General features: G+C 35.4%; 1 pseudogene; it reads right to left on the reverse strand.

Moving 5' to 3' along the window:
• Positions 1–392: 392 nt before the first annotated feature.
• Positions 393–1,329, reverse strand: LOC139179047 (olfactory receptor 4A47-like; annotated as a pseudogene).
• Between the last annotated feature and the right edge of the window lie 11,995 nt (positions 1,330–13,324).

Genomic DNA, 13,324 nt, shown 5'->3' on the forward strand with positions numbered 1-13,324 from the left:
ATTTTAAGTAATACCCTAAAAACAATAAATAGAAAAGGTTCTGAACTAAAATCAAACTAACAATAAGAAAGTGACAAAAGTAAATACAAATTTAATTTAAAATTAGGATAATTCTAAAATAATTTCATTAGCTAATGTGCTACATGTTAGTTACTGACACCCTACTGTAAATGCATTCATCCATTTAAGTGTAATGTTAAACCAGATGTTATGAAGTTTACATTATAGCAAGGAATTGTTATTAATAGCACAAACTTAGAATTCATCCTTTATTATAATTATCTTAATTTCTTGAGAAAAAAAAGAAAAGGTGCACTTATGATGATATTTACATTCCAAATAGATTGGCCCTATTGCTTAATTTGTTACTTCATGAAGGATAATGCACATATTTAAAACTTGATTTGCCTTTTTCTTCTCCAGAGCTTCTTCATAACATTAGTCAACTCAGAATTTCTTAGGCTGTAGATTAATAGATTAAGCATGGGGGTTATGACTGTATAAAACACACTCAACGATTTGTTAATGGAGAAGGTCTTAACAGGTCTTGCATACATGAAAATACAAGGAACAAAGAAACAGACAACCACAGTGACGTGGGAACCACAGGTTTGGAGGGCTTTCCACCTCCCTTCCTGACTCAGGTTTTTTGGAGAATGAAGGATGACTCCATAGGAGACAGATAAGAACAGAAACACTATAATACACATCAGTCCTCCATTGGCCACAACTAGGATACCAATGACATAGGTGTCAGTACAGACCAATTTCAGTAATGGAAATACGTCACATGTAAAGTGATCAATGACATTGGGACCACAGAAAGGGAGCCCATAAATAGTGATAAGTTGAGTTACTGAGTGTAGACAACGTCCAACCCAGGACACCAGCAGCAGCACAACACACACCCCTTGTCTCATGATCACTAAATAATGCAAGGGCTTACAGAGTGCCGCATAGCAGTCGTAGGCCATCACCAACAGAAGGATTAACTCTGATCCACCAAAAAAGTGCTCCATAAACAGCTGAGTCTTGCAAGATTTAAAGGATATGGTATTTTTTCCCAAAGAACAAATCTGAAATCAACCTGGAGGAGATAGAAGAGGAATAAATTAGGTCTAAAAATGGCAAACTAGCAAGAAAGAAATACATAGGTGAGTTCAGGGTCTTACTGACAGTTACGGTCAGTACAATGAGAATGTTGCCAACCATGGTTAAAATGAAGAAAAATAAGAACAGAACAGAAAGGACTTTCTGCTCCTTTGGGTTCTGTGTGAGGCCCAGGAAGATAAAATAAGTTATATTGCTTCCTGGTTCCATCTAGTCTGTACAGAAACTGACTTCTTCACTTATTAGAAGCTGCTTACCTACAAAGAAAAGGAGGAAAAATTTTATATACATTATAAATTTAATCTTTTATTTATTCATTCAATTAAAAGAATGTGTAAGAATTTATTAGTGTCAAATACATCATAGATATTGTGATTACCAAGTTGAAGAAGGCATAGTTCTCTGCCCTTAGTAATATATGACAGGATGAAAAATTTCATACTGATATAATGCGTGCCATTTTAAGAATATTCATATGATGCTAGAGATCACTGTGTAGGAATATATCAGGTAAACTGGAATCATAAAGGGCTTCCTAGAGGAAACAACACTTTTGCTGAGTTTTAAAGGGAAAACAAAGAATGAGAAAAGATGGGAAGAAAATGTGATGGAAAGATACATCACTTATAGTGTTATAAAGCTTTCATACTTGAGAACCACATAAGGTAATTCACACACTCAGTGAGAATAGCTGAAGCTCTGCCCTGGACTGTTAAAGGACTCGCTGAAATGCCTTTCTGAGGGTCATTAGCAGGATGCTCTTCATTTCCTGACCAATAAATACTGGTGCCATCCAGTGTTGTCTCAGCCCCAACCTCTACACACATTATCAAATTATGGTATGCTATATCTCCAATTTTGGACATCAGTAGTTGGATATCAGTTTAGTATATATAACAAAAATGTTTAATTTTCCACAATAAAGAGGTGTTTCCCATCTCATTAAATGGTACCACCTTCAATGGAACCGCTCTTACAGAAAATATCACTTGAGTTCTTCACTTCCTTTTTATTTCCATATTTTGATTTTTGTCAAAGTCTCCTGCCCCTATTTTCAAAATATATCACAAATTTGGTCATTCCTTATCCCTCATTTTCTTCCTGGTCCACTGCAATAGCCTCCTGACATGTCTCTCCACTTTTCTTCTGGCCTCCAACAATGTGTTCTCCTGAAACATCTCAAATTATACTTTTTAAAACTTCTTTCAGTTATGTCACTCAATTCCTCAGAACCCTTATATTGCTGCTGCTGCTGCTAAGTCACTTCAGTCGTGTCTGATTCTATACAACCCCATGGACTGCAGCCTACCAGGCTCCTCTGTCCATGGGATTTTCCAGGCAAGAGTACTGGAATGGGTTGCCATTGCCTTCTCTGCAGAACCCTTATAGTGACTTCTAATCTTGCTCTCACAATTTAATGTGCCACAGTTGACATTACACTAAGAAGTATACTATAATCACTATTTTATCATTGATGAAGCTGAGCCTAAGAATATCTTATTAATTGTCTTAATGACACATTTTAAGTAGTAAAACTAGAATTGGAACCTACATATGCTTTATTTCAAAATGACTTAATTTTAACACAACAAAAGAAAGAAACAAAATTGTGAATCCTGTTTCCCACCATTTCCTTAGTCTTACCTTGAGGAAATTTACAATATGAAGTAAGACTCTTTCAGTTATTCACAAACACCCAGAATTCGTCTTCATCTAGTTTGGCAACCGAGGGAGCTAGATTGCATTTTTACTTGAGGAAATATTTTATTTCACTCAGTTACCTGTTCATTTCCTCAATGACTTTTTCTGGTTATTCATAAGAATGCTTCTATTTACATTACAGATTTTTTGAAAGCTATTCCAAGGTGCATGCAAAAAAACAAAATCTTACAATGTTAGAATAATTTATCTAAAAGACAAATAAAACCTCCATTTACACAGGAAGATAGCAACAACCCATTTCCCAGGGAAACTTATCTCTAATTACTTCTTTTCTTATTAACTTCAAAATAGGAAGAAAAAAAGAAAAGAAAAGAAAAACAGTCTATAGTTCAGCCTTTCTCACTCTATCATGTTGGTAGGGCCAGACTGCTTGACTTCAGATTTTTAGAGACTTTCTTGTGTGTATGAATGTTTTAATAATGTATTGTAATAAGCCTAACAAAGAGATATATATATATATATATATATACATATCAGTTTTTAAAAGGGCGTCATTTTTTCCCACTAGAGGAAAACAATATTGGATATGTTATCCCTTATAGCCAAATTTATCATTAAATCTTAGAACTGGAATGTGTCCAAGACTGATTCTTGCTTAATTAAATTCACTGGGATTTTCCAGTAAATTTTAAAAGTACATCTGTGTGTAAAAGTACTACTAAACCAAATCACAGAATTAGGGTCAGAAAGATGTGTGTGCTCAGTCACTTCAGTTGTGTCTGACTCTTTGTGACCCTATGGACCCTGTCGGGCTTCTCAGTCCATGGGATTCTCCAGGCAAAATACTGGAGTGGGTCGATATGCCCTCCCCCAGGGGGTCATCCTGACCCAGGGATCTAACCTGCATCTCCTGTGGCTCATGCACTGCAGGCAGATTCTTTACCACTGAGTTACCAGGGAAGCCCCAGAAAGATGTAACATGAAGAAAAAAATACAGCTTAAGAACCATACTGAGACTATTGCCAGGCAAAAGCAAAATGTGAGACCAATCTTTTTGTTTCACTGAAGATTAGTTTGTTATGTATTTGCCTACTTTCCAGAACAAGTTTTACATTCTTTTTATTTACAGCTTCATTCTGCCTTGTCGTTTGGTCAAATATATAAACATTATATCATTAATTCAGATATAAAAAACTAATTATTGAAAATAATGAAAGGGAAAAATCTACAATCCAGAACAAACTACTGGACAAGGCTTTTATTTAGATTTTAATGAGAAATCAAAAGTTTAACAGGAAAGGAAAGGCTCAGAAAGTTCAGCACCATGAAACTAGATTTATAAGAAATATTAAAGGGACTTCTATAAGCAAAACAATTAAAAAATAAAAGGCCACAACTAGCAATGTAAAAATCATAAACAGAAAAATCTCATTGGAAAATTCAAATATAGATTAAAGGCATTAAGGTCAACCACTTATGAAGATAGTAAGAAGTTTAGTAGAAAAATTAGAAAATGCATCTATATGCTCATAAGTAGTTAAAGGATACACAAAACAAAAAGATATAAAATACCAAATCAAAAGTAAATATGAAGAAAAAGAGTAAAAGTTCATGATAGTTAAAATATAGTTGAACTTCACAAGTTAAAATAATTATATACATATACATATGCCCCATGTAAAAACAAAACAAAATTATTTAATAGATTATTAATTAAATTATTTAATAGATAACTCTTTGCAACCACATAGACTATACAGCCCATGGAATTCTCCAGGCTAGAATACTGAAATGGGTTGCCTTTCCCTTCTCCAGGTGATTTTCCCAACCCAGGGATCAAACCGAGGTCTCCTGCATTGCAGGTGGATTCTTTACCAACTGAGCTATCAGGGAAGTCAATTTAATAGATACACACAGACAAATGAAGTAATAATCTAAGCATAACAATAAAGGTAGTCATCAAATCACAAGGGTAGATAAGCTAAAAGTGAGCTACAAGGACAAGTCAAATACAATTAACAAATGACAAAGCGTACATACCTATCAATAATTACTCTCCATATAAATGGACTAAATGCTCCAAAGACACAGAGTGACTGAATGAACACAAAAAGACCTATATATAAGCTGTTTATAAAAGACCCACTAGACATGAGAACACAATATAGAATGAAAGAGTGAGAAAGGAACAAGATATCCCAAGAAAAGAGAAACAAACAAACAAAAAAAGTCCAAGGTAGCAATATTTGCATCAAAAAATATAGACTTTAAGACAAAGAGTGTAAGAAGAAATTACAAAGGATAACACATAATGGCAAGGAGATCAATACACTGTCCCTGTGAACTATCAGGTTTTTTATCTGATGGGAATATGCACTATTCTTCGCCCAGTGTGAGCACCAACCTCTCTTATCTGTAATCCATCTGAAATTCTTTCCCCAGGTTTAGACAGTTTCCTCAAATTCACCACTGAGGCTGAGGGGAATCCTCTGCAGTCTTCCAGAATTCCTTCCCTCACACTTTCTCTGCCTCTTTATGTCTCTATCTCTCTTCCCCACTCCCAGGTCTATAGGTCTATCCTCTGCAGTATTCTACTCTCAGTATTCTAGCTGCCTTTGTATTCTCAGACCCTCAACTTCACTTCTGAATTCAAGGAGTCTACCAGGATCCTCTGACGTAACACTTCTTATACCACAACTTGAAAAATGTAGAGAAGAGCTAACCCTTTCTTCCAGAAAATTGCAGAGCAAGGTAAACTTCCAAACTCATTCTATGAGGCCACCATCACCCTAATAGCAAAACCAGGCAAATATGCCACAAAAAAGAAAACTACAGGCCAATATCACTGATGAACATAAATGCAAAAGTCCTTAACAAAATTCTAGCAAACAGAATTCAAAAAACATATTAAAAAGATCATATGTCATGACCAAGTGGGCTTTATCCCATGGATGCAAGGATTCTTCAATATCTGCAAATCAATCAACACAGTACACCACATCAACAAATTGAAAGATAAAAACCATATGATTATCTCAATATATGCAGAGAAAGCATTTGACAAAATTCAACATCCATTTATGACAAAAACCCTCCAGAAAGCAGGAACAGAAGGAATATACCTCAACATAATAACAGCTATCTCTATATGACAAACCCACAGCAAACATTATCTTCAATGGTGAAAAACTGAAAGCATTTCCCCTAAAGTCAGGAACAAGACAAGGGTGCCCACTCTCACCACAACTATTTAACATAGTTTTGGAAGTTTTGGCCACAGCAATCAGAGCAGAAAAAGAAATAAAAGAAATTCAGATAGGAAAAGAATAAGTAAAACTCTCACTGTTTGCAAATGGCATGATCCTCTACATAGAAAACCCTAAAGACTCCACCAGAAAATCACTAGAGCTAATCAATGAATATAGTAAAGTTACAAGATATAAAATTAACACACAGAAATCCCTTGCATTTCTATACCCTAACAATGAAAAACCAGAAAGAGAAATTAAGGGAACAATCCCATTCACCATTGCAATGAAAAGAATAAAATATTTAAGAATGTATCTACCTAAAGAGTCAAAAGACCTATATATAGAAAACTATAAAACACTGGTGAAAGAAATCAAAGAGGACACAAATAGATTTTATTTATTTGAGTCCTCTTTGATTATTTAATTAATTATAATAATTAATTATTTATTTAATATATTATTATAATATAATTTAATATAATATATAATATATTATAATATATAATATAATATAATATATAATATAATACTATATAAAATATTATAATATAATTATAATAATTAATTATTTATTTAATATAATAATTGATTAATTATACCATGTTCATGGATTGGAAGAATCAATATAGTGAAAATGAGTATACTACCCAAAGTAATCTATAAATTCAATGCAATACCTATCAACCTACTGAAAGAGATGGGAATACCAGACCACCTGACCTGCCTCATGAGAAACCTATACGCAGGTCAGGAAGCAACAGTTAGAACTGAACATGGAACAACAGACTGGTTCCAAATAGGAAAAGTAGTGCATCAAGGCTGTATATTGTCACCCTGCTTAATTTAACTTATATGCAGAGTACATCATGAGAAATGTTGGGCTGGAAGAAGCACAAGCTGGAATCAAGATTGTTGGGAGAAATATCAATAACCTCAGATATGCAGATGACACCACCCTTATGGCAGAAAGTGAAGAGGAACTAAAAAGCCTCTTGATGAAAATGAAAGTGGAGAGTGAAAAAGTTGGCTTAAAGCTCAACATTCAGAAAACGAAGATCATGGCATCTGGTCCCATCACTTCATAGCAAGTAGATGGGGAAAAGTGGAAACAGTGTCAGACTTTATTTTTCTGGGCTCCAAAATCATTGCAGATGGTGACTGCAGCCATGAAATTTAAAGACGCTTACTCCTTGGAAGGAAAGTATGACCAACCTAGATAGAATATTCAAAAGCAGAGACATTACTTTGTCAACCAAGGTCCATCTAATCAAGGCTATGGTTTTTCCAGTGGTTATGTATGGATGTGAGAGTTGGACTGTGAAGAAAGCTGAGCGCCGAATAACTGATGCTTTTGAAATGTGGTTTTGGAAAAGACTCTTGAGAGTCCATTGGCCTGCAAGGAGATCCAACCAGTCCATTCTAAAGGAGATCAGCCCTGGGTATTCTTTGGGAGGAATGATGTTAAAGCTGAAACTCCAGTACTTTGGCCTCATGGTAAGAGTTGACTCATTGGAAAAGACTCTGATGCTATGAGGGATTGGGGGCAGGAGGAGAAGGGGACAACAGAGGATAAGATGGCTGGATGGCATCACTGACTCAATGCACATGAGTTTGAGTGAACTCCAGGAGTTGGTGATGGACAGGGAGGCCCGGAGTGCTGCAATTCATGGGGTTGCAAAGAGTTGGATATGAATGAGTGACTGAACTGAACTGAACTGATCAAGCTACCAACAGTATTTTTCACAGAACCAGAACAAATAATTTCAAAATTTGTATGGAAATACAAAACCCTCGAATAGCCAAAGCAATCTTGAGAAGGAAGAATGGAACTGGAGGAATCAACCTGCCTGACTTCAGGCTGTACTACAAATCAACAGTCATTAAGACAGTATGATACTGGCACAAAGACAGAAATATAGATCAATGGAACAAAATAGAAAGCCCAGAGATAAATCCACACACCTATGGACACCTTATCTTTGACAAAGGAGGCAAGAATATACAATGGAGAAAAGACAATTTCTTTAACAAGTGGTGCTGGGAAAACTGGTCAAAGAATGAAACTAGAACACTTTCTAACACCATACACAAGAATAAATTCAAAATGGATTAAAGATCTAAACAAAGACCAGAAACTATAAAACTCCTAGAGGAAAACATAGGCAAAACACTCTCTGACATAAATCACAGCAGCATCCTCTATGACCCACCTCCCAGAATATTGGAAATAAAGCAAAAATAAACAAATGGGACCTAATTAGACTGAAAAGCTTTTGCACAACAAAGCAAACTATAAGCAAGGTGAAAAGACAGCCTTCAGAATGGGAGAAAATAACAGAAAACAAAACAAGTGACTGAGAGTTAATCTAAAAAATATACAAGCAATTCCTGCAGCTCAATTCCAGAAAAATAAACAAGTCAATCAACTAATGGCCAAAGAACTAAACAGACATTTCTCCAAAGAAGACATGCAGATGGCTAATAAACACATGAAAAGATGCTCAACATCATTCATTATCAGAGAAATGCAAATCAAAACCACAGTGATGTACCATCTCACACAGGTCAGAAAGGCTGCTATCCAAAAATCTACAAGCAATAAATGCTGCAAAGGGTGTGGAGAAAAGGGAACCCTCTTAACACTGTTGGTGGGAATGCGAACTAGTACAGCCACTATGGAGAACAGTGTGGAGATTCCTTTAAAAGCTCGAAATATAATTGCCATATGACCCAGCAATCCCACGAGTGGGAATACACACTGAGGAAACCAGAATTGAAAGAGACACGTGTACCCCAATGTTCATCGCAGCACTGTTTATAATAGCCCGGACATGGAAGCAACCTAGATGTCCATCAGCAGATTAATGGATAAGAAAGTGTGGTACATATATATACACAATGGAATATTACTCAGTCATTAAAAAGAATGCATTTGAATCATTTCTAATGAGGTGGATGAAACTGGATCTTATTATACAGAGTGAAGTAAGACAGAAAGAAAAACATCAATACAGTATACTAACACATATATATGGAATTTAGAAAGATAGTAACGATAACCCTATATGTGAGACAGCAAAAGAGACACAGATGTCTAGAACAGTCTTTTGGACTCTGTGGGAAAGGTTGAGGGTGGGATGATTTGGAAGAATGGCATTGAAACATGTATATTATCATATGTGAAATGAATCACCAGTCCAGTTTTGATCCATGAGACAGGGTGCTAGGGCTGGGGCACTGGGATGACCCAGAGGGATGGGATGGGGAAGGAGGTGGGAGGGGGGTTCAGGATGGGGAACACATGTAAATCCATGGCAGATTCATGTCAATGTATGGCAAAACCACTACAATATTGTAAAGTAATTACTCTCCAATTAAAATAAATTTATATTTAAAAAATAAAACTGTTAAAGGTAGTAAACTCGAGAAAGCCTACAGATAAACTTGTTTTTTCCCCCATCTCTGAGTGATCATTGTAAATTGTTCCTGATATGTAGTGTCTTGAAAGTAGTTTTTTCATATTTTTCTGATTTGTTTTTTTAATAACTATACATGAGTACTTGTTGAAAATTTACGCATAATTTCAAATTGCTAAAAATAACCAAAACATCTCTTACTTAAGAAAAGGTTAAATGAACTGGGATACATCCATAATATCCACCAATCAAATAGACTATTGATAGTCCCTGAAGAAGGCAATGGCACCCCACTCCAGTACTCTTGCCTGGAAAATCCCATGGACAGAGGAGCCTTGTAGGCTGCAGTCCATGGGGTCACTAAGAGTCGGACATGACTGAGCAACTTCACTTTCACTTTTCACGTTCATGCATTGGAGAAGGAAATGGCACCCCACTCTAGTTTTCTTGCCTGGAGAATCCCAGGGACGGGGGAGCCTGGTGGGCTGCTGTCTATGGGGTCGCACAGAGTTGGACACGACTGAAGCAACTTAGCAACAGCAACAACAAAATTGATAGTCCCATTCATACACATAAACCTCAAATGCATGATACTAAAAGCAAGAAGTCATATTTAAAGACTGCATGGTAGACATGATCTTACATATAGAAAATGCCAAAAAAACTGCACCTAATAAAAGAAATTCAAGAAAATTGTAGGATAAAAATCAACTGACATTAATTAGTTTCAATTACATTTAGAAACAATGAACTATACAAAAGAAAAAAATCATTTACAATGGCATCAGAAAGAATAAATTCTTAGGAATAAATTTAACCAAGAAAGTGAACAATTTATACACTGAAAAATATGACATAAGTGAAAGAAATTGCAGGTGCAAATAAATGAAAAGTTACCCCATGTTCATAAATTGGAAGAAAAAATATTGTTAAAATGGACATGGCAGACAAATCAAATCACAGATTCAATACAATCCCTATCAAAATCTAAATGGCTTTTTGTTTGAAATTATTTAACTGAAGTATAATTGATACCAATGCAATATTTACTAGGAATACAAAAATAATCATAAAATTCATAAAAGCCTGGGCTTCCCTGCTGGCTAAGTGGTAAAGAATCCACCTACCAATGCAGAAGACATGGTTCCATCCCTGAGCCTGGAGGATCCAACATGCCATGGAGCAACCAAGCCCATGTGCCACAGTATTGAGCCTGTGCTTTTGAGCCTGGGAGCTGCAAATACTGAGCTCATGTGCCACAGCTACCGAAGCTTGTATGCCCTAGAGCCTATATCTTGCAACAAGAGATGTGACTGCAATGAGAAGCCAGCACTTCAACTAGAGAGTATCCCCAACTCAACACAAAAGAAAAGCCCATGCATCAATGAAGACCAAGTACAGCAAAATTAAATAAGTAAATAAAATTATACTAAAAAGAGAACAGAGATGCTAGACTTGTTCAGTTTCATCAAATGATTGCTAAATCTTAAAAAAAAAAAAAATTCATAAGACCCCATTCAGGAGAAAGCAGAGTGAAGCTAGAGACATCACACTTCCTGATCCCAAAATACATTCCAAAACTTTACTAGTAAAAACAGTAAGGGGCTGACACAAAAACATACACATAAATCAATGGACAGAATAGAAAGCTCAGAAATAAACCCATCCATATATAGCTAACTTATTTTAAAATATGGGTCCAAGTATAGAGTATAGCGAAAGGAAATTCTTTTCAATGTGTTGGGAAAAGTGAACATATGCAGAAGAACAAAATCAGAAACTGTGATTTATCTACATACCCATATTATTTGAAGCACTATTCAAAAAGCAAGATCAAAAACAACCTAAGTAGATGGACAAAGAAATAGAATATAATAAACAATGCAGAGACATTACTTTGCCAACAAAGGTCCATCTAGTCAAGGTTATGGTTTTCCAGTAGTCATGTATGGATGTGAGAGTTGGACCATACAGAAAGCTGAGCATCAAAGAATAGATGCTTTTGAACTGTGGTGCTGGAGAAAACTCTTGAGAGTCCCTTGTACTGCAAGGAGATCCAACCAGTGAATCTTAAAGGAAATGAGTCCTGAATATTCATTGGAAGGATTGATGTTGAAGTGGAAATTCCAATACTTTGGTCACCTTATCTGAAGAACTGGTTCATTTGAAAAGACCCTGATGTTGGGGAAGATTGAAGGCAGGAGGAGAAGAAGATGACTGAGGGTGAGATGGTTGAATGGAATCACCAACTCAATGGACATGAATTTGAGTAAACTCTGGGATTTGGTGATTAACAGGGAAGCCTGATATGCTACAGTCTATGGAGTTGCAAAGAGTCAGATATGACTGACTGACTGATCTGACTGACTGAAGCAATGGAATATTACTGACTCATGAAAAAGAAAGAAATTTGGTCTTTGGAGGTATGTGTGAATCTGGAGGACATAAGAAAAATAAACCAGATACAGAAAGACAAATACTGTATTATCTTACATGTGTAATCTAAAAAAGTCAAATAATGGAAGCAGAAAGTATGCCAGGGCTGAAGAGTGGTGTAAATAGGAAGATGTTTCTAAAAGGTTATAAAATTGCAGCTACAAGATGAATAAGACCTGGGATTAATATATAGCATATTGGCTATAGTTAATAGTATAATAATGTATACTTGTGGCTTCCCAAGTAGCACAGAGGTAAAGGAATCTGCATGAGACCCGAGACATCAGTTGGGTCCTTAGGTCAGGAAGATCTCCTGGAGTAGAAAGTGGCAACCCACTCCAGTATTCTTGCCTGGAACTTCTTATCGATGGAGGATCCTGATGGGCTACAGTCCATAGCGTTGCAAAGAGTTGCACATGACTGAGCAATTGAAGACAGTATACACTTAAAATTCACTGAGAGTAGGTTTTATGGGGTCTTACCAAAAGAAAAACAAATATGGTGATTATGTGAGATGATAGTTGTGTTAAGTAAGGTTTATTGTGGTCATTTCACAATGTATATCAAATCATCAATTGTACATATTCTATATAATATTTTAATTTATCAATTATACCTCAATAAAGCATGGAGGAAAATTAAAAAATACATAATATGTGATTCTATTTATATAAAATTCTGAATGAGATAAAAATATAGATACAGAGATGGATTATTGTCTATCAGAACCTAGAAGTGAAGGAAGAATGTGACTCCAAAGGTGGATGAGGAAACATTTACTATGATAAAACGTTCTGGTTATTAATTATGGTGATTACACAACTGTACATATTTTGTCACTTGCGCAATATAGACTGAAAAGAATGAATGATGTATTGGAAAGATTATGCATATTATATAAAATGGAAAACAAAACATTTCCTGCACGGAAGCAACAAACACTTGAAAAACACAACTAATTAAAGAAAATTACTAGATTTATATGAATACAAAAACAAGTTAAGTGGGAAGACCTATCCAGTTTCTGGATAAGACCTCTCAATTCTCTAAAGACACAAAAACCTTCTGAAGCAAGTCTTATGTAAAACATCAACTACAAATATGTTTTCCCAAACTAGGTTATTTAAATTTATTTTTAAACTTTAAATAAGCAAATATAAACAGAAGTCTGATATGGAATGGTAATGAAGGTGTCCTATGTTTATCAGGCATCAGAGTGTATTTTAAATTGAATGCCATTACACTTCATGTTAAATGGCACATGGATCAAGATATCAAAGGACAATAATAGAGGAGTGAATTGGATCCAAACATGTGCTATATGTAGGAATACAGAGTTGGAAAATCAAACCATTGGGGAAAAATAATCATGCATCCATAAAAATAACAATCTATGAAAGTAACTAAAATTTAGTCCCCAACTAAATTCTGACATAAAAATAATGTGTA

This window comes from Bos indicus, chromosome 23 (genome assembly GCF_029378745.1).
Source record: "Bos indicus isolate NIAB-ARS_2022 breed Sahiwal x Tharparkar chromosome 23, NIAB-ARS_B.indTharparkar_mat_pri_1.0, whole genome shotgun sequence".
Taxonomy (NCBI): domain Eukaryota; kingdom Metazoa; phylum Chordata; class Mammalia; order Artiodactyla; family Bovidae; genus Bos; species Bos indicus.